General features: G+C 41.5%; 1 long non-coding RNA gene across 1 annotated transcript; it reads left to right on the forward strand.

The window, feature by feature from the left end:
* The first annotated feature begins 19,828 nt into the window (after nt 1–19,828).
* Nucleotides 19,829–20,333, forward strand: LOC124387179. Its single transcript, XR_006926114.1, has 3 exons — nt 19,829–19,859; nt 19,988–20,106; nt 20,287–20,333. It is a non-coding gene; the product is annotated as an uncharacterized LOC124387179 (long non-coding RNA).
* The last annotated feature ends 3,030 nt before the right edge of the window (nt 20,334–23,363 follow it).

Consider the following 23,363-nt stretch of genomic DNA (forward strand, 5'->3'; position numbering starts at 1 on the left):
ATGTGCATTGTAAAAAGCCCTATACAAATAAAAATGAATTGAATTGAATACAACGGTGCAATGCGCCTCTTCACGGCCAGATCCCCAGAAAGTCCCCTGTCAGGACTTTTTCCTCAAAGCCTTCCTGATGAAGATGTCACCTCATGGGGCTTCGACACCGATTGCCGAGCAGGATCCCTCACCGGGGGAGTGCGAGTTGTGACGCTATGTCTCTGTACCTCCCAACGTGAGGTGGAGGGTTGCGTTTGGGGCTGCGCCCGGCCGAGCAGCCCCATGTGAGTGGAGTGGAAGGTAACGCCGGAACGCCACCGCCTGTTTCTTATTTTTTCTGAAACCTCTCAACCACCTTGCTTACGGAATCGCAGAAGAGGCCAAAAGTGGTTAGTGGGGTGTCCAGCAGTATGGCCCTGTCTCTTTCAGACATATCATCTTCATCGCTCCGTACCCATGTTCTTTCTGCCCCATGACCTTAGAATACACCGTCATACAGGGGTGGGCCGAAATAATTACCTCAGTGTGCAAGTCGGGAAAGAATGGGAGACCCTGACGGAGGTCAGAAAGTGGTCATCTAGTTTACTGAATGAAGGCATTTTCTGCACATAAACCAGCCAAGTTTTATTGAGCTTGGCAACAGCATGTGTCACAACCTCTGTAAACTCCTCGACTTCAGTATGGAAAAGAATCTGCCAAAAGCCATGCTTCCAAAACCCAAGCGAGCACTAGACCGAGCAGAGATAGGGACAAGCCCGTCTTAAAACCCTCTGCAAGGACTATTTGCGAACCCCAAGAGCTGGCACAACGCTCTGCCTTGGAAAAAGCAGGGCCAGAACTGCGTGGAGTTAGGGCACAGGTGCCCAGTGGGAGTGAAAAGAGTGCAGAGACATGTGAGTACATTAAGCGCAATTGGCTGCCTCGAGAACTGACTTAGTGTGCTCCGCTCCCAAGCAAGCCACACAAACTGTGTGTACCCCCCAAAATATAGTGGGTTCCAGGAGGAATGCACAGCTGGAAAGTATACTTGACCTTGTTGCTTGCTTTAATTTTTTTTTTCCTTTTTCTTTTTTTTTTTAGACAAACAATTGACAGGACAACACATACACACAAAGTGCTTTGTGAACAATTCAATTCAATTCAATTCATTTTTATTTGTATAGCGCTTTTACCAATGAACATTGTCTCAAAGCAGCTTTACACAGATAATGTGGTGATTAAACGTAAATATGTTCTTTGTAAGTATGTTTGTCCCTGATGAGCAACTGTGGCAAGGAAAAACTCCCCGAGATGGCATAAGGAAGAAACCTTGAGAGGAACCAGACTCAAGAGGGAACCCATCCTCATCTGGGTTGCACCAAATGTCCATTTGAAGCAGATATACAATGTTGCGGGGTACAGTGATGACGATCAGAAGAAAACTGCACTCCCGAGTCAGTGCAGCAGACCGCCGACACCAACTACAGTCCAATCCGTCCTCAAAGCACCCGTTCTACTCCGGAATTACATGGAACCACCCAAGGTGTTGATGAGATACCGTCCCAAGCTGCACAGAAGTGTGAAGATTCACGGAGGGGAGAGGGGCAGGAACAGTGGTCACTGGAACCTCAGGAGCATGTTTAACTCGACCGAGAGAGAGAGAGAGAGAGAGAGAGAGAGAGAGAGAGAGAGAGAGAGGGTGACGGGAAGAGAAGGATATGGATTATTAAGTGTCCCTATTGGTGTATGAAAGTTAATGTCACTGTGCAGTTTGGACTCCGGCAAGACTCGCTATGGCAGCATAACTAAAAGGGAGAACCAGAAGGTAACACAGACATGAGGGATCTCTGGGATAAGAGACGACCCACCACACCACCGTCAACAAACCCGAGTGAATGTGTGAATGTGAGGGGACGACAGCATACAAATATCCCAGTTCACCAAACACTCTATATCCATGCTCCCTCCAGATCTGAGCCTTTACCTAAGAAAAATCTACTGATAAAAGGCTTGATTAAATAAATAGGTTTTCAACCTCAACTTGAACACTGAGACTGTGTCCGAGTCCCGAACACTGGTTGGAAGGCTGTTCCATAACTGTGGGGCTTTATAAGAGAAAGATCTGCCCCCTGCTGTAGTCTTCATTATTTGAGGAACCAACAGATAGCCAGCACCTTTTGATCTAAGTAGGCGTGGAGGATCATACTGGTACAGAAGTTCACTCAGATACTGCGGTGCGAGACCGTTAAGTGCTTTATACGTCAGTAGTAATATTTTATAATCAATGCGAGATTTGATTGGGAGCCAGTGTAGACTGATTAAAACAGGGGTGATGTGGTCGTATTTCCTAGATCTAGTGAGGACTCTTGCTGCTGCATTCTGAACTAACTGAAGCTTATTTATGCACTTACTCGAACACCCAGACAGTAAAGCGTTACAGTAGTCTAATCTAGCAGTAACAAAAGCATGAACTAGTTTTTCTGCATCCTGTAACGACATCATATTTCTAATTTTAGCAATATTTCTAAGGTGAAAGAAGGCGATCCTGGTAATATTATTCACGTGAGACTCAAAGGAAAGACTCGGGTCAATAATCACACCAAGGTCTTTGACAGCCGTACATGCTGAAACAGAAACACCATCTAGAGATGCTACGTAATCGGAATGTTTACTTCTAGCTGCATGTGGTCCTAGTAAAAGTACTTCCGTCTTATCTGAGTTGAGCAGAAGAAAGTTATTAAGCATCCACTGTCTAATGTCCTTTACACACTTCTCAACATTGTTTAGCTGATCTCGCTCATCTGGCTTTGCTGAAATATACAGCTGTGTGTCATCAGCATAGCAATGGAAGCGAATTCCATGTGTATGAATGATTTCACCAAGAGGCAGCATATATAAAGAGAAAAGCAGTGGGGCTAAGACAGATCCTTGAGGAACACCAAACTTTACCTCATAGAGTGTGGAGAACTCACCATTTACATCAACAAACTGATTCTCTACCGTTCTCAAGTCTAGCAAGCAGTATAGTGTGATCAATGGTGTCAAAAGCTGCACTAAGGTCGAGCGAAACAAGTAAGAAGACAAAACCCTGATCAGAGGCCAATAACAGGTCATTTACCACCTTAACTAGCGCCGTCTCTGTGCTATGATGAGGCCGAAATCCTGACTGATACATTTCATAAATGTTATTCATAAGTAGGTGTGAGCATAACTGCTGTGCTACAACCTTTTCTAGAATTTTGGATATAAAGGGGAGATTTGATATAGGTCTGTAGTTGGACAACTGACATGGGTCAAGGTCAGGTTTCTTAATAAGGGGGTGGATAACTGCCAGTTTGAAGGATTTAGGTACACAACCAGTGCTAATGGAAGAGTTTATTATTTTTAAAACAGGTTCAATTACCTCTGGAGTTATCTGTTTAAAGAAACTTGTAGGCAAGGGATCGAGAATGCAGGTTGATGATTTTGATGAGGAGATTAATGAAATTAAGTCACTCTCATGAATAGGAGTGAAGCTTTGTAGTTGATTGTCTGTTATAATTACACTGCTGTCTACAGGGTTACTTGTAAAATAATTTGGATTTATATTAACCGTCTGGATTTCTTGCCTGATGTTTTCAATTTTATTATTAAAAAAGTTCATGAAATCATTACTACCTAGTGATGGTGTGCATGTTAGTGCAGTGCTTTTATTTCCTGTTAATTTTGCTACCGTGCTGAATAAAAATCTAGGATTATGCTTGGTATTTTCTATGAGGGTGGAGAAATATGCTGATCTAGCAGCACTAAGAGATTTTCTATAATTTAAGAGGCTCTCCTTCCATGCTATTTGAAATACTGTTAATTTTATTTGACGCCATTTACGTTCTAATTTTTGAGTGGTCTGTTTTAAGGTGCGCGTATGATCATTATACCACTGTGCTAATTTTTTCTCCCTGATCATTTTGGTCTTAAGGGGAGCTCCATCATCTACAGAGCAACGTAACGTTGTTTCTATATGTTCAGTGGCCCAGTCGAGCTCTGCGGGGTCTGACGGAGATCTATCTAATATCGTAATTTCGGGAAGATTATTAATAAAACGCGCTGCTGTAGCTGATGTGAAAGTACGCTTAACAGGGCAACGTGGTGAGGTAGAAATGCAATGACTTAGGCAAATTTTAAACGAGATTAGATAATGGACTGAAATAGCTTCAGACTGTGGAATTATGACTAAGTTTTTTATTTTTAATCCCAATGTTAACAACAAATCGAGAGTGTGTCCACCACTATGAGTGGGTCCTATAACATTCTGATTAATTACAAATGAATCTAGAATGGACACAACTGCTGCTCTTAAGGAGTCTTCCTGATTATCAAAATGAATATTAAAGTCACCAACAATTAATGCTTTGTCTGAAGAAGTAGCTAAATTTGTAATGAAATCTGCAAATTCTATCAGAAAATCAGAGTAGGGCCCTGGGGGTCTATAAATAATAATTAGTGGAATTAACTGGCTTGACCTGCTTTCGGACACTGAATATTTTATGTTGGTGTAAAGAACTTCAAATGTTTTACATTTGTGTTAAGTCTTTTGTGTGACGTTTAGATTATTATTATAAATAGCTGCTACTCCACCTCCTCTGCCATTTAGACGGGGTTGGTGTATGTAACTATACCCAGGAGGACTCGCCTCATTTAATGCTACATATTCAGACTATGACCTATACTACAAGAAATGAGATCAGCACCTTCCCGGGTGGGATGGATACCGTCCCGCCCTAACAGGCCAGCCTTGCCCTCAAAAATGCTCCAATTATTAATGAAGCCCACATTGTTTTTGGAGCACCACTCGGATATCCAGCAGTTCAGCGACCATAACCTGCTGTAGGCTACATCGCCACGTCGCATTGGGATGGGGCCAGAGCATATTACAGCATCGGACGTTGCCTTCGCTAATTTACACCTCTATAATATTACTCTTAGTAACCTCTGACTGTCGGCGATATCATTAGCTCCTGTGTGAAAAACTATCTTAGAGAACCTGTGCTTTCCTGAGAATCTAAGCTGACCTGCTATGTCCGCGCCTGGCTCTGGGTATACACATAACCTGTGCTGCTGGTGCCCCTAAAGGTCTAGCTAATTTCAGAATGGAGTCTCCTAAAACCAGAGCTCTTTCAGGTTTCTCAGCGGGTGCTTCACTGAGGAGAGCAAACCTGTTGGACACGCCAAGCGAGAGGAATGGTGCTCCCGTGGGCGAGCCTTAGCGTTAGCTTTGGCTTTGCGAGTATGCCGCCGAGTCGTCACCCATTCGCCCCGCTGCGAGGGCTCTAATGCCGGAGTCGGGGGAATATTAACTTCACCTAGGGCATCCAGACTTTCCCCTGTAGAACCTGGACTGCTCTCACACTTACTACTTCTCTCTAGACTCTGGATGTGCTCCTCTAATGCTAAGATCTTCTCCGTCAAAGAGCAAACTAGCTTACACTTCTCACAGATATAATTATCGCTAACAACGGAGAAAGACCGACTAAACATGTCACACTTCACACACTGAGTAAACTGGATGTTCGCCATAATAGAGAAATTACGTACCTTAATGTGTTTACTGTAGTGTGTGTTCGGAGTTCTGGTGAATGTCCTCCGCTCACTGCTTTTAAACCCTCAAACAGGTCTTCCGAAAAGCAAAAATAGTCGAGACGGAGCCAACGGAAAGTGAAGGATGCAGGAGATGAACACGATATTTTGATATTTTAAAGCGAGAAAAGCGAGAAAAAACGAACTGTAAAAAATTTAAAATGCCGATACAAAATTCCCGGTGAACAGTTCAACAACAGGAAACAGGAACTGACGTCAGACCTCTGAAGATCTCTGAAGAGACTGTGTCTCTTCACTCCATGTGTGTTTTATACTTCCTGGTCATGACATCACCCTACCGGTGACAGCCAGCATCCAATTTTTGACTGATTACACACATTATTTCTGAGCGTGAACCAAAGCATTTTGACGCAGCTCAAGGTCCTGAAAGGGAACTACAGTGTGATCTGTCCCCACCCCCCTCGCCCACATTATTGTCAGGAATTAGTGCAATTCACATGGGTCACACTTCCCAGGCTAGAAAACATAAAAACCACACTCCCCAACATTTTACATGATATAATAAGTACATGGTGATTAGATTCACATCTTTTAATGTGGGATTATATTATGCTTTAGAGATGATTTCTAATTGAAGAAAAATCTATCAAGAAAGAGCCCATCAAATTGAATCATGCAGGTCCAAAAGAAGAAAGTGACAAAACCTACAATGGACACAACTGCTGCTCTTAAGGAGTCTTCCTGATTATCAAAATGAATATTAAAGTCACCAACAATTAATGCTTTGTCTGAAGAAGTAGCTAAATTTGTAATGAAATCTGCAAATTCTATCAGAAAATCAGAGTAGGGCCCTGGGGGTCTATAAATAATAATTAGTGGAATTAACTGGCTTGACCTGCTTTCGGACACTGAATATTTTATGTTGGTGTAAAGAACTTCAAATGTTTTACATTTGTGTTAAGTCTTTTGTGTGACGTTTAGATTATTATTATAAATAGCTGCTACTCCACCTCCTCTGCCATTTAGACGGGGTTGGTGTATGTAACTATACCCAGGAGGACTCGCCTCATTTAATGCTACATATTCAGACTATGACCTATACTACAAGAAATGAGATCAGCACCTTCCCGGGTGGGATGGATACCGTCCCGCCCTAACAGGCCAGCCTTGCCCTCAAAAATGCTCCAATTATTAATGAAGCCCACATTGTTTTTGGAGCACCACTCGGATATCCAGCAGTTCAGCGACCATAACCTGCTGTAGGCTACATCGCCACGTCGCATTGGGATGGGGCCAGAGCATATTACAGCATCGGACGTTGCCTTCGCTAATTTACACACCTCTATAATATTACTCTTAGTAACCTCTGACTGTCGAAGGCGTATATCATTAGCTCCTGTGTGAAAAACTATCTTAGAGAACCTGTGCTTTCCTGAGAATCTAAGCTGACCTGCTATGTCCGGCGCCCTGGCTCTGGGTATACACATAACCTGTGCTGCTGGTGCCCCTAAAGGTCTAGCTAATTTCAGAATGGAGTCTCCTAAAACCAGAGCTCTTTCAGGTTTCTCAGCGGGTGCTTCACTGAGGAGAGCAAACCTGTTGGACACGCCAAGCGAGAGGAATGGTGCTCCCGTGGGCGAGCCTTAGCGTTAGCTTTGGCTTTGCGAGTATGCCGCCGAGTCGTCACCCATTCGCCCCGCTGCGAGGGCTCTAATGCCGGAGTCGGGGGAATATTAACTTCACCTAGGGCATCCAGACTTTCCCCTGTAGAACCTGGACTGCTCTCACACTTACTACTTCTCTCTAGACTCTGGATGTGCTCCTCTAATGCTAAGATCTTCTCCGTCAAAGAGCAAACTAGCTTACACTTCTCACAGATATAATTATCGCTAACAACGGAGAAAGACCGACTAAACATGTCACACTTCACACACTGAGTAAACTGGATGTTCGCCATAATAGAGAAATTACGTACCTTAATGTGTTTACTGTAGTGTGTGTTCGAGTTCTGGTGAATGTCCTCCGCTCACTGCTTTTAAACCCTCAAACAGGTCTTCCGAAAAGCAAAAATAGTCGAGACGGAGCCAACGGAAAGTGAAGGATGCAGGAGATGAACACGATATTTTGATATTTTAAAGCGAGAAAAGCGAGAAAAAACGAACTGTAAAAAATTTAAAATGCCGATACAAAATTCCCGGTGAACAGTTCAACAACAGGAAACAGGAACTGACGTCAGACCTCTGAAGATCTCTGAAGAGACTGTGTCTCTTCACTCCATGTGTGTTTTATACTTCCTGGTCATGACATCACCCTACCGTGACAGCCAGCATCCAATTTTGACTGATTACACACATTATTTCTGAGCGTGAACCAAAGCATTTTGACGCAGCTCAAGGTCCTGAAAGGGAACTACAGTGTGATCTGTCCCCACCCCCCTCGCCCACATTATTGTCAGGAATTAGTGCAATTCACATGGGTCACACTTCCCAGGCTAGAAAACATAAAAACCACACTCCCCAACATTTTACATGATATAATAAGTACATGGTGATTAGATTCACATCTTTTAATGTGGGATTATATTATGCTTTAGAGATGATTTCTAATTGAAGAAAAATCTATCAAGAAAGAGCCCATCAAATTGAATCATGCAGGTCCAAAAAGAAGAAAGTGACAAAACCTACAAGACGGAACAACTGCAACTGCACTAACTTCATCATCACATCTTAAATATAATTAAACCCAGAACAGTAAAATGTAATGAATAGCAGGCAGCTACTGGAGAATTCAGTGTATCGCACACACCATGGCTCAGAATGATCTCTGCATTTCCTGTTATGTTTGTAATGTTGTTTAATGCAAAACCAAAAAGTTTAGATTATATTTTATTTTGTTTTGTGTAAATTTATCCTGTTTCCTTCAGTTCCAATGCACAATGTATTGAATAACAGCCTGAAGCAACAATGAGACAAAACATAAACTGCCAAGTGCTCATCATCTGTGCTTTCTGCATAGGTAGGACATTGAATTTTATTTCACACAAATAGAAACTAAATAATACTACTCTTCTTCTTCTACAACTACTAATTCTACTGGTAAAGCATTTCACTGCATGTCATACTCTGTATGTATGTGCATGTGACGAATAAAATTTTATTTGATTTGATACTACTACTACTAGGGAAGTTGGGAGCTCAGTGGTTAAGGTGCTGGGTTACTGATCAAAAGTGTAAAAATGAAAAGTGTGAACTTTGTGTAGATATGAAATTATTCTCAGTATCAAAGCAAAAGATAAATAAAATAAAATTACATTTTTACAGTCTTTTATGTAAAGTAAATGTTTTTAAAATAATAAATGATTTATTAACATACAAACAAAAATTATCTTTTTTATTTGCATTTTACGATGGAATTTAAACAGTATCCTTCTTCAAGGAACTGTGACTTTCTAACTTAAATTAAACATAAATTATAAATTATTTTATTTAAATGATGCAGCACTGTGAATTTATTTTAGGATTTATTTATTATGGAATTTGCAGTTCTGTTTTAACACTGTTTTAACTTTTTTGTGCTCGGCAGGATGTTGCACAGCTCAAACCCCTGCAAATGTAAGAAAATCTACCTATATATATATATATATATATATATATATATATATATATATATATATATATATATATATATATATATATATGTATGTATGTTTTCTTTTTTTTCACCATATTATTATTTATTTACAGTATTTGTTTTTTTGTGTTTAATTTTATATACTGTACGTGGTTTCTGGGTTAACAAGTGAAAATGTAGAGTAATAAATAGTAGAATATTGACAGTATTTTTTTTATTCATTGTATTACCATTTAAACAGAATTTGTTTAGTGTTAATAACAAATTACCAATTTTTGTGAGATTTTCTGATAAATTTTCTTTTAGTGCAACTCACAAGAAACCACAGGTGAGTGTACAATTATATGTCTGTATAATATCTTTGATATTGGTGTAAATCTGGTGCGATGATTTTATTAAAACTACTAAAGTGTAAAAATAAGTGCTGAAGTCAATCTACTAAAATACTTTCAGTAAGTTTGGTTCCATCTAACCAATCTAAATCCATTTTCCTGATTGCAGCAACACAGTCAGAAATTACAAGGTATGTATTATTCAGTACACATAACAATATAACATCTATAATAATGTTTTATAATAAAGGTTTTTTTTTGCATATGAAAAAAAAAAAAGGATAAATATTAAAAGTCCAATTACAAGTGTATTCACATCAGTGGCACCACTGACTGACTCAACTCTATTCACTCTGGCAATGTTAAAATGTGCACTGCAATTTATTCTAATGTTAAAATCACCAACCCAGGGGGAATTTAAATAGAAAGAACAATGATAACCTCAATCAAATCAAATCAAATTATATAAATTGTTATTTGTCACATACACATACATACAGAGTATGACATGCAGTCAAATGCTTTATATAACTGTCCAGCATTAATCATAGAAGGCATAGAATTAAGGTTAAAACTGAAACAAAAAAGGTAGATAAATAAAAAGTATAAATTATATAAAAAATATGAAAATATATGTATATACATGAATGTGTATGGCAGATTTTGGAAGAACAAATTAAAGTGATTTAGTGTGATTGTCCTTAAAGTGTCCATGTGCAGTGCAGTGTGGTATAAAGTGTCACTGTGCTGTTCAAGTCCAAAGTTGAAGTGACAGTCCAGAGTTAAAGTGCGATAGTGCAAAAAAAGTTGTGCAGAAATAAGTGACAATGGAGAGAGAGAAGAGGGAGGTTCAGTGCTAGTTCCTGGGTGTTTCCTGGTTTAAACTCTGAATGGCCTGTGGGAAGAAGCTCCTCTTCATTATCTCTGTGTTTGCTTTCAAGGAGTGAAAGCGCTTCCCTGAATGTAACAAAGAAAATAGTCTATTGTTGGGATAGCTGAGGTCCTTCACAATGTTCCTGGCCCTGGTCCGGCACAGCGTGCTATAGACGTCCTGCAGGTCAGGGAGCTCGGTGTGGATGGTACGTTCAGCTGAACGCACCACCCTCTGGAGGGCTCGCCTGTCCTGCATGGTGCTGTTCCCGAACCAGGAAGTGATGCTACCCCTCAGGACACTCTCTATGGTGCAAGTTTAAAAGGTGCTTAGCACCTGAGAGGGAAGTTTAAAGTCCCTTAAATGTCTCAGATGGCACAGACACTGCCAGGCCGTTTTCACCAGAGTGTTGGTGACAAGACCAAGACAGGTCCTGTGTGATGTGAACACCTAGGTACCGGAATCTGTTCACTCTCTCCACTGGGGTTCCGTTGATGTTTAGCGGTTGGTATGACCGCTCCTGCTTCGTGCTGAAGTCCAATTTCTTAGTATTGCTGACATTCAGGCGAAGATTGTTCTCCTAGCTCGATCTCTCCAGGTTTTTAATATCCTGTAGGTAGGCCGTCTTGTCATTGTTGATCAGGCCCACCACAACAGTTTCATCAGCAAACTTGATGATGGTGGTGGAGTTGGAAGTGGCCACACAGTAATATGTGTACAGTGAGTTAAACAGGGGGCTCAGAATACAACCCTGGGGAGCTCCAGTGCTGAGGGTAAGGGGGGGATGAGGTGTGTTTGCCCACTCGTACGGCTTGTGGTCTATCTGTCTGGAAGTTGGAGATGCATTAGCACAGCGGCAGACTCAGGACCTCCAACTTAGAGGTGTTGAATGCTGAACTGTAGTCCACAAACAGCATTTTTGCACAATTTCCTTTCCTGTAGTCCAGGTGGCTCATCGTAGTATGGAGAAGATGGCAGCAAAACATTAGTAGATGTCGGTGCAGCAGTAGCTCGCAGCGGCCTCTCAGGATCCAAAAATGGTTCTTTTACCATATTTAGCCTGACTTTTTACAAGACCTCTGCCACAAAAACCAGGCCCCCAGCCCTCGGTGTCACCTGATGTCGGTGGCTGAGAGAGGGGACATCTGAAGCGCTGCTTGTGGAAGCAGAAGAATGGGAAGCAGGCGGGTGTCTGTGCTAGGCTAAATGCTAACCCTAGCCGGCAGGCTCTCCCATCCATTCTTCTTTCTAATGTCTGCTCCCTGGACAATAAACTGGAATTAATTTTCAATTCAATTCATTTTTATTTGTATTGCACTTTTAACAATGAACATTGTCTCAAAGCAGCTTTACACAGATAATGTGGTGAGTAAAAGTGAAAATGTTCTTTATAAGTAAGTTTGTCCCTGATGAGCAAGCCGGTGCGACTGTGGCAAGGAAAAACTCCCTGAGATGGCATAAGGAACAAAACCTTGAGAGGAACCAGACTTAAAAGGGAACCCATCCTCATCTGGGTTGCACCGAATGTCCATTTATAGTAGATATACGATGTTGCGGGGTACAGTGGTGATGATCAGAAGCAAAAAGAAGTCCTGAGTTAATGTAACAGACTGTTGACATTAGCTACAGTCCAATTCATCCTTAAAGCTTTTGTTCTAACTCTGGAATTTCACGGAACCACCCAAGGCATTGATGAGAAACCGTCCCCAGCTGCACAGAGTGGCCTCCAATCGAAAAGAACACTATCCAGAGGCAGGCCTGGAAGAAGTGGGAAGATCCACAAAGGGGGGAGGGGCAGAAACAGTGGTCACTGGAACCTCGACCGTGTGAGAGAGAGAGAGAGAGAGAGAGAGAGAGAAAGAGAGAAGAGGGGTGACAGGAGGAGAAGGATATGGATTATTATGTCTTTATTCAATTCAATTCATTTTTATTTGTATAGCGCTTTTAACAATAAACATTGTCTCAAAGCAGCTTTACACAGATAATGTGGTGATTAAAAGTAAATATGTTCTTTGTAAGTAAGTTTGTCCCTGATGAGCAACTGTGGGAAGGAAAAACTCCCCGAAATGGCATAAGGAAGAAACCTTGAGAGGAACCAGACTTAAGAGGGAACCCATCCTCATCTGGGTTGCACCGAATGTCCATTTGAAGCAGATATACAATGTTGCGGGGTACAGTGATGATGATCAGAAGCGAACTGTATTCCTGAGTCAGTGTAGCAGACTGTTGACATTAACTACAGTCCAATCCATCCTCAAAGCACCCGTTCTTACTCCGGAATTTCATGGAACCACCCAAGGCGTTGATGAGAAACCGTCCCAAGCTGCACAGAGTGGCCTCCAATTGAAAAGAACACTATCCAGAGGCAGGCCTGGAAGAAGTGGGAAGATCCACAAAGGGGGGACTGGTGGTCACTGGAGCCTCAGGAGCATGTTTAATTTGACCGAGAGAGAGAGAGAAGAGGGTGACAGGAAGAGAAGGATATAGATTATTAAGTGTCCTTATTGTTGTATGAAAGTTAATATCACTGTGCAGTTTGGACTCGAGCAAGAATTGCTATGGCAGCATAGCTAGAAGGGAGAACCAGAACGTAGCACAGACATGAGACACAGACACAGACATCTCTGGGATAAGAGAGGACCAACCACACCACCGTCAACAAACCTGAGAAAATGTGTGAAAGTGAGGGGACGACAGCATCTAGCAGCACTAAGAAATTTTTTTTATAATTTAGGAGGCTCTCCTTCAATGCTATTTGAAATACTGTTCATTTTGTTTGACGCAATTTACGTTCTAATTTCCGAGTGGTCTGTTTTAAGGTGCACGTATGATCAATATACCAATAATTTTTTCTCCCTGATCATTTTGGTCTTGAGGGGAGCTTCATCATCTAGAGTGTAATGTAACGTTGATTCTAGGTATTCAGTGGCCCAGTCGAGCTCTGCGGGGTCAGACGAAGATCTATTTAATATAGTAATTTCTGGAAGATTATTAATCAAACGCACTGCTGACGTGAATGTACGCTTAACACGGTAACGTGGTGAGGTACTAATGCAATGACTGAGGTAGATTTTGAAAGAGATGAGATAATGGTCTGAAATAGGAATTATGACTTTTTTTTTTTTTTAATCCAAATGTTAACAACAAATCAAGAGTGTGTCCACCACTATGAGTGGGTCCTATAACATTATGATTAATCTCAAATGAATCTAGGACGGACACAACTGCTGCTCTTAAGGAGTCTTCCTGATTATCAAAATGAATTTTAAAGTCACCAACAATTAATGCTTTGTCTAAAGAAGTAGCTAAATTTGTGATGAAATCTGCAAATTCTATGAGAAAATCAGAGTAGGGCCCTGGGGGTCTATAAATAATAATTAGTGGAATCGACTGACTAGACCTGCTTTTGGACACTGGAAATTTTATGTTGGTGTAAAGAACTTCAAATGTTTTACATTTGTGTTTAGTCTTTTGTGTGACGTTTAGATTATTATTATTATAGATAGCTGCGACTCCGCCTCCTCTGCCATTTAGACGGGGTCGGTGTATGTAACTATACCCAGGAGGACTCGCTTCATTTAATGCTACATATTCATACGGTTTAATCCACGTTTCTGTTAAACACATTATTTTAAACTCCTGGTCGGTAATAATTTCGTTTATAGTAAGCGCTTTTGACGTGAGATCTAATATTCAACAATCCTATCTTTAGATCAGAGGTGCTGGCTGTGCGTTCAGTCCTATTTAATTTAATGTTAATCAGGTTACTTAAACAGACCTTCTGAAAATTCCTACATTTTGGTTTCATTCGGGGGACAGACACAGTCTCAATTTAGTGGATCCTGAGTGACGACTCTGTGCAGCTAGCAGACGGTCAGTTTAGCCTGTCTGTCTGCTCCCTGGCCTTGGCTCTAGACAGTCACTTATTAACTAGTGCTGTTCTGAGACTATGACCTATACTCCAAGATATGAGAGCAGCACCTTCCCGAGTGGGATGGATACCATCCCGCCCTAACAGGCCAGCCTTGCCCTCAAAGTTGCTCCAATTATTTATGAAGCCCACATTGTTTTTGGAGCACCACTTGGACATCCAGCAGTTAATTGACCATAACCTGCTGTAGGCTACATCGCCACGTCGCACTGGGATGGGGCCAGAGCATGTTACTGCATCGGACATTGCCTTTGATAATTTACACACCTCTATAATATTACTTTTAGTAACCTCTGACTATCGAAGGCGTATATCATTAGCTCCTGTGTGAAAAATCTTAAAGAGCCTATGCTTTCCTAAAAACCTAAGCTAACCTGTTATGTCCGGCGTCCTGGCTCCCGGTATACACATGACCTGTGCTACTGGTGCCCCTAAAGGTCTAGCTAATTTCACATGCCTCAGAATAGAGTCTCCTAAAACCAAAGCTCTTTCAGGTTTCTTAGCTGGTGCTTTACTGAGGAGAGCAAACCTGTTGGACACTTGAAGCGAAGAGGAATGGTGCTCCCGTGGGCGAGCCTTAGCGTTAGCTTTGGCTTTGCGAGTATGCTGCCGAGCCGTCACCCACTCGCCCCGCTGCGAGGGCTCGAATGCCGAAGTTGGGGGAATGGTAACTCAGCCTAGGGCATCCGGACTTTCCCCTGCAGAACCTGGACTGCTCCCACACTCACTACTTCTCTCTAGACTCTGGATGCGCTCCTCTAATGCTGAAATCCTCTCCGTCAAAGATCAAACTAGCTTATACAAACAAAATTCCCGGCAAACAATCAACAACAGAAAAATACTATTTACATCCTAAAATTACATCTGACTCCAGCAGACCACGCGGCGAGAGTTTAGAGACTGCTGCGACTTTGTTTTTTACAGTGACGTGGCTCAGCGACAGAGTTCTGGAAGCCGCCATCCAGCTAGAGGGGCTAACCGTGTTTCGTGCCAACAGAAATGCTGCTCTGTGCGGTAAGACTCGCGGTGGTGGGGTGTGTGTTGAAATCGACATGGGTCAGACCATTTTACTCAGACCACATCTCTGTTATGCTAATTCCAGCATACAGACCGCTCATCAGACGCTCTAAACCGGTTCTGAAACAGGTGAAAACCTGGCCAGCAGGATCTACTTCTGTTCTTCAAGACTGTTTTAAGTGCACTGACTGGGACATGTTCAGGGAGGCTGCAACCAACGGCGATTCCATCAACTTGGAGGAGTACACGTCAACAGTGACCAGCTACATCAGCAAGTGCGTTGATGATGTGACCATCTCCAAGACCATCACTACACGCTCCAACCAGAAGCCGTGGATGACTGCAAATGTGCGTGTGCTGCTGAAACAAAGAGACTCTGCCTTCAGAGCAGGGGACAAGACAGCCTTAAAAACAGCAATGGCCAAACATCCCCATGCCATCAAAGAGGCACACGCAAAGAAAATCCACGACCACTTCCAGGACAGCGGAGACACCCGGCGCATGTGGAATAGCATCCAGGCGATAATGGACTACAAGAGAACATCACCTGCTTGTGACCATAACGCCTCCCTTCCAGATGCGCTGAACGACTTCTATCCTTCCTCCCAGTGACCAGGTTCTCTGTCTAATCACAGCTGAAGTGAGGAAAACTCTACGCAGAGTTAACCCACGGATGTCAGCTGGACCAGACAACATTCCTGGCAGGGTGCACAGGGAATGTGCACAACAGTTAGCGATGTCTTTACAGGCATCTTCAACATCTCCTTAAGCAGCAAAGTTGTTCCTACGTGCCTTAAGACAACGACCATCGAGAGAAAGGGAGAGCGGGGTTTTGTGAATTAAATAAAATGAAAACAAAGCAAAGCCGCAACGGGCGGCACGGCGCGATACCGAGGAAAACAAAAACGAAAAGAAAACCGGAAGATCTGAAACCGAAAGCAAAAATACGGAAAAAACAAAACCGAAGGGCAGGGATGTCTAAAAAAAAAAAAACAGGGAAGCCAACGAGACAATCTGGCAGCGAGCGTGAGAAACCGTGTCTATTTATGTGATGGAAAGATGGCGGCCGGGATGTTTGCGAGTTTGCGCTACCCCGGAAGTGGAAGCGCCAGAAGTGCCCGCGCCGCTGGCTGACACTCTCCCCTCTATCATGGACATTTACACCACACCCTGCATCTGCAAAGCCAACAGCATTGTGGATGACCACACACACCTGTCACACTCACTCTTCACCCTCCTGCCATCAGGAAACGGTTCCAAATCATTCGGGCCTCCACATCCAGACTGTGTAACAGCTTTTTCCTGCAAGCTATCAGGCTCCTCAATACACAGAACTGAAATGGAACACACACACACACACACACACACACACACACACACACACACACACACACACACACACACACACACTCAATTGTGTGTTACCGAACTGTACAACCTGAACTTAACACAGACTCATTACTCATCTCAATCCATTCCACCATCATTTATTTATTATTATTTATACTTGACTGTATTACACTGTTTACATGCTGTTTTTGCACCTTTTGACTGTTGCTATTGCTGTTTTCTGCACTGCATTGTGTTTGTTTATATTTACTATCAGTTATAGTTTTTATAGTTCTCTTTGCACAGTACTGCATATTCAGAGTATACAGTAGGTTTACTGGTCGGCACTGTCTTGGGTTGTCTTGTGTTGTCTGTCTGTCTGTCTGTACTGTTTTTGTCTGCACTGTTTGCACTGCATGGTGTATAGTACCATGGTGTATAGAAGAAATGACAATAAAAGCCTCTTTTCTTGACTTGATTTTTGACTTGGCATCCTCAGTAGAGCAGTTCTGGCGGTATGCTAACTGTAGAGCATCCATTGTGTCTGGTAGTGATGCGATGATGAAGTCTCTGACCAGTCTTTCAAAGCATTTTATCACTACTGAGGTCAGGGCTACAGGGCGGTAGTCGTTGAGGCAGGTGGTCTGGGGTTTCTTTGGGACAGGGACAATGGTGGACTGTTTGAAGCATAAGGGGACAACAAACTGTTCCAGGGGGAGGTTGAATATCTCAGTGATCACCGGTGCTAATTGGTCAGTGCCTTTAAGAACCTGACCTGTGATGCCGTCTGGTCCTGCTGCCTTCCTGGTATTCACTCTCCTGAATGCCCTCCTCACGTCATGCTCCGAGATGGTGAACGTGTTTACCTCTCTGGCTCTCTCAACGTTCATGATGTTTGTGCCGCTAGCATGGTTAGCTGCAGCCTCAAAACGAGTGTAAAAGATGTTTTTAACTTGTCTGCCAGAGAATCATCCACATTCCCTATTCTGGAAGATGACGTTTTATAGTCCGTGATGTTTCTTAGTCCCTGCCACAGGCATCTAGAGCCACCATGTTGAAACTGTGACTCTAGTTTCATTCTGTAGTACCGCTTTGCTTCCTTCACCGCTCTGCACACACTGTAAGATGCAGCCTTGTACTCGTCCATGTCCCTGGTGTCGAGTCCCGTGTTCTAGGCAATGGAGCGGGATTTCAGAGCATCATGGATGGTTTTATCCACCCACAGCTTCTCGTATGAAAACGATGATTGTGGTTTACTGCACCGTATCATCCGCTAGTTTCCATATGAATCCCACAACTGCTTCCGTACAGGCCCACTGGCTCTACTGGGAGCAGCACCACTATCACAACTGTGTCACCAAGAAAACCACCCGCATTATTATTGCTAAAACCAGTTATCACCAGAATACCACTCCTGGTAGTAATGAGAGCACCAATACCATAACCAGTATAAAACCAGATATTTAAATAAAAGCCAAAACACCAGTGACAGCCTCAGCACCAATACACAAAATTATAAACATTATTAAGATTAACAATACGAACAGCACAAATAACAACAAAAATACCAGTGATAAGATCAGTAACAGATTTAAAACTATTTCTACAGTAAGTGATAAAATCATTACTGTCAGCAAAAGAAAGGTGAATAACAACCACCCAAACACAAGCAGTTATAGTACTAAGCCTCAAAACTACCCTTGGCAGAAAGAACCCAAACAGCAGAGATAGTAGCCAGAAACGAGAGCAAAACAAAAAAACAAAATTATTATTTAGTAATAATTATTAAATTATTATTAAATAGAAAATAATAAGAATACCACTGACTGCAATAACTTTAGTCAGCAGTAACAGTCCCAATACACCTGACACTACAATTTTCAAACTAACAACACAAACGGCATTAAGAATTTCACAAATGCCCAAACAGTGAGCATTTTAAAACCAATAACATCACAAGTATTACTGATAAAAGTAAAAATAAAAATCTATTCCCCAACAAAAACAACTGAATTAATAACAATTATGGCAACAATAACAAGACTGCCACACTTATGAAATTAATGTTAATACCACTGTTGATAACAGCACCAATGGAAAAATTGCCAGCAGAGAAGACAATATTTGTCAAGGTGTAGACAGGTAAGCTGTACTTTTATTGACCATTTATTATCAAATCAAGTAGTAAACAGAGCTAAATGTTTAATTAAATGTCAGATTATTTACACATTATTACATTTCACTGCTTTCCTACATTTTAAAGATTACACTTCAAACAGAATTTACTTTAGAATCTTTTATATATATATATATATATATATATATATATATATATATATATATATATATATATATATATATATATATATATAATTATTATTTTTTTTTCCTTCTAAAGATTTCCACTTGAGACTGAATACTCATCTGGAAATGTTTCTGCAGTACTTTGCAACTTTAGCATTTTGGACTATGCCTGTTCATCAGTGAGTTCTCAAATTAAAAAAAATCTTTAGGTTTGGTAATGTTAAAGAAAATAGTTGAGATATATTGAATATATAACATTTTTCAAGGTTGTTGTATTGCACTCGGATGATCTGGCCACCCTGCTGAGTTGCAAACTGCCAAAAAGCCTGAAATACTCTAAAGATGCTTGGAAGCTGTTCTTCCAGAATTTTGCTGGCTCTTTGGGTAACGCATTGGAGAGGTTTTCAAGCATGGTATGTAGATTTGATTGTTGCTGTAAAATAAAAATAAAAACTTTTTAGTGTTAATATACATTAAAGTATATTATCTTTTAAACTTTCATGTAGACCAATAAGAGCATTCAGACTGACCCACATATACTTGATGCTATCTGGGAGGTGATAATCAAGGACTTCACTACAGCACAGTTGATGAATGCCACTTTCATCAGCGAGTGGTTCCAGATGAGGCTCAGACCATTGTTTTCATCAATGTCTATACACTTTCTATCCAGCCTTAGTTTCACAACATTTAGCTGTGAAACCTACCAAATTGTGTAAGTATGAACTTCAGATGTGTTATATTGGACATTAAGAAATAATTGGTGAGAAAATCTTATCTGTTCTCACCAAACATAGTGTGAAAGCTCTCAGTAGTCAAGAATCACTCATGACAGAGGAACAGAAGCAGCTGGTCTTTTCTTTATTCATTTTTCCTTTCCTCTCAAAAGATGGCTCACCAGGTAAGTACTCCCCTTTTAGTTGTTCTATACAGAAACCTAACAGTTCAACTTTTTTTCTCTGAATAAAACTAAACAGGCCAATTTAGAATGGTGTAATTAGTTGAACTAATGATCTTGGTTCCATCTAGATCCTGGCTGTGTTTCCACAACTTCAGGCAGCAATGACTGGCTTTTAACGAACCTTGGCAGTTTCTTCAATTATGCCACCTTGACAGAGCTGAAGATTTTAAATGCAAATTTCTCTAGTGTGAGTAACATCCCAATTGCACCAACTTTATGTTTCTTGTGGAGTTGCAGCTGACTGTAGTAGTAACAGTTGGTTTCTGGGTTTTGACAAAGAGAACAGACAGCTGCTGCAGCAGTGTCCATTTGTTTTACTTGAAGACCTGGTGTAAACATAATGTGATATGAATGTTTTTTCCTGCAGGTTGCAGTGTTTGGTTTACTGTCCATTGAGCAGAAGGCTCAGTTCATCTTGCATCCGGATACAGGAGTGTTGGGAAATGACTCGATGATGAGAGAGGTGTTTAGCAGTATGATCGCATCTTTTGATCTCAATCAACTTGCCATGTTCTTCACAACCTTCAGCCAGACTGCAAAACAAGTGAGCATCTCTGTTGCCTAAAGACCAGGGCACATTTTTTTTTTTTTTTTTTAATATGAAAAAAAGATGCATTTATTCTGTGCATACTAATTGATGATTGATATTGTGTGATTGCAGATGAACATCAAAAGCATTCCTTCATCAATTTCAGACACCATTCTGAACATGATGGTTTTAGATCTGGTGCCTCGCTTCCAATGTTTCAGCCCAGAGGACTTTGCCCTGTGGTTCCAGACTTACCTTTCCATCTTTCTTCCTGGTATTGGTCCAAAAACCCTGTCGATCATCCCCATGAACATTAGCTGTGACTCCTACAGGGAGATGTGAGCTTCTCTTCAATACAAACACACCAAATAAAAGATTTGTTACTTTTTTTTTATTTGTTTCCCGCTGTTGCTGTGTTTACAGAGTGAAAGGACTTGATAATGTGTACCGTGACCTCTCTGCAACACAGTCCATCACTGTTTTCAATTACATACAAGACTATCTCAAGTACCAGTCCAGCCAAGGTTTGTGTGTTTGTGTGTTTATATGCTGTTTCAGGCTACTAGGTAGGCAGTGATAAGATGATGTGATTTCAGGCTGATAATGTTAGGGTTAGGGTAAGTCAGGAGTGTCCTAGATGCTCAATCTGAATTCACCACAGACCTTTTACATCAGTGTCCTCTGTTGCTTCGCAGGCCTGAGTTGCTATGGTGGTGGAAGCTTTTACATGTTCCTGAAACAGTTGTTCCTCAGTTTTGGATTCCCTGACCTAATAGACTTCCTGTCTCTTATCCCAGATGACCGACAGACAGAGGTGTGTTTGCTCTATAACACCAATTGCTTCAGTGCTTCGCTCACTATAGGAAAGCCAATGAGTTAAGCACATCACTATCTGTAGTTAATGCTTTGTCTTTCTTCTGTGTTTTCTAGCTCTTGAGCTCCATCTCTCAGAAGAACTTGGTGAGTTTCTGAACAGACCGAACACAGTTGTTAATGGTTCCCAGCTCTGCACACTACTTGACAAGTACAGTAGGACCAATCAGTACCTGGAGATGGTAGGCCAGTTTTTATTTCACCTAGATTTTTGTCCATGTAGATTACTTGCCTTTATTCTGTCAGGAATGGCTGATAGAGTAATCACTGTTTCTCTCTACAGGAGCCTGTTTTGTCCTCAGTTCTGGCCAGCCAAACATTGGAGTGTGTGTGGCCTCGTGCTCTCAGTGCCTCAACTCAGGCTGATGTAGAACAGTGGTTTAATGTTATACTGGTTCACTACCTGCCCTACCTCAGATCTCAGCTCATCAGCTCCACCCAGCTCAGTGGTGCCTCTTGTCTGTCATACAGGAAACTGTGAGTTCTTTATTGGATGTTTCATTAAACAGGGTTTTCATCATAAACACTGCCACATGTCTGGTGGCAAAAAAAAACTGACGTCATATAGTAAAGAAATCTCCTGTACGTATGTGTTTGTGAGCAGGGTGTCTATCCTGGGGGACAACTTTAATTTTTCTGCAGCTGATTTCTCCCCAGCTGATGTGTACAGCTCTATAAAAGTGTATCTGAGAAGTGGCAGTAAGAATAACTACATTTTTCTTGTTTCTTTTTTCTAGTTCTCTCTGTACAAGCATTTCCTTTGTTTGTGTGTGCACTACATGGGTGTCTCAACATGTGATTGTGTATTTTGCAGATGCCAGCCCCCGCTGCTATAACTCCTCAGATCCTTTTCTGAACTCCACTGCCTGGTTTGCAGACAACATTGGATTCTTCATCACCTTCATCACCCTCAGTGATCTACAATCCTTTCTATCAGGAAGCATGGTAGTGCACACACACACACACACACACACACACACACACACACACACACACCTGCAATTATCTATATTAGTCATTCAAACATATTTCTGTTAACTACATCACACAATGTACACAGTTTGTAGTGCTGTGATAATGTGTGTTTTATTGTGTCTTTTAGTCAAGTGTGTTCCTGGAGAACTCTGAAAACCTTCAGTTGTTCAACAACCCAGGAATTTCAGCCAGTGTCTTGAGTATTATACAACACAGTTGTACATCCAGAATCCTGACTTCAGCCCTCTCGGTACCACTCAAACCTCAACATTGAACAAAATTAAATTTATTTTATTTATTCATCCAACCCTTTATAGATTCAAACCCCACATGTAAAATACCATATATACATGCAAATATCTGTGTATGCATTCTAAAAGGTTGTTTGTGTTTTTATAGATTGCCTGCTGAGCTGCTGTGTCAAAGTCCTGCCTCCGTGTTTGTTTTTCTTGGAGATGCAGACATTCAGACAATCCTGACTAGCATCAACATCTTCTGCACAGAAATAAATCCAGAGGTAATCAATCAATAAGACTTGTGTGTTCACTAATCACTTCTTGTGTAGTAGTGCCAGTCACCTCTAACCTTCTTCTCCTTTCAGGTCACAGCGGTGCTGGTAGCAAAGTTCCTGATATATCTGCAGCCACCATCCAAACATTGGGAAGCCAGTGTGTGGGCTTGACTGTGGGCCAGATAAACTCCGCCTCCCAATGTGATAAGCGGTGCTCTGTCAACACTCAGTATCATCAGTGGCTGGGACCAGGGCCAAGTGAATGCCCTCATCCAGAGCATCATTAGTTCAGGCTTTAATGTAAGCGTACACTGCCCATTTGTCAGGAATGTTGCTCTATGTTACAGAAAGTGAAAGCTTGCCATTTTGATCAAAATCACCATGTCAAAATTCTATTTATGTTTATACATTTACTAACTATACCGTGTTAACAAAAGGTCTGTAATTTAATTTCTTTCTTATTGCACAAGTTCTAAAATTCAGAATCAGAATTTTTTTAAAGTTAAGGATATGATTGTTTTACTCTCACAGATCAACAGTGCCTCCTCTCTGGTAT

The sequence above is a fragment of the Silurus meridionalis genome, chromosome 1, assembly GCF_014805685.1.
Source record: "Silurus meridionalis isolate SWU-2019-XX chromosome 1, ASM1480568v1, whole genome shotgun sequence".
NCBI lineage: Eukaryota > Metazoa > Chordata > Actinopteri > Siluriformes > Siluridae > Silurus > Silurus meridionalis.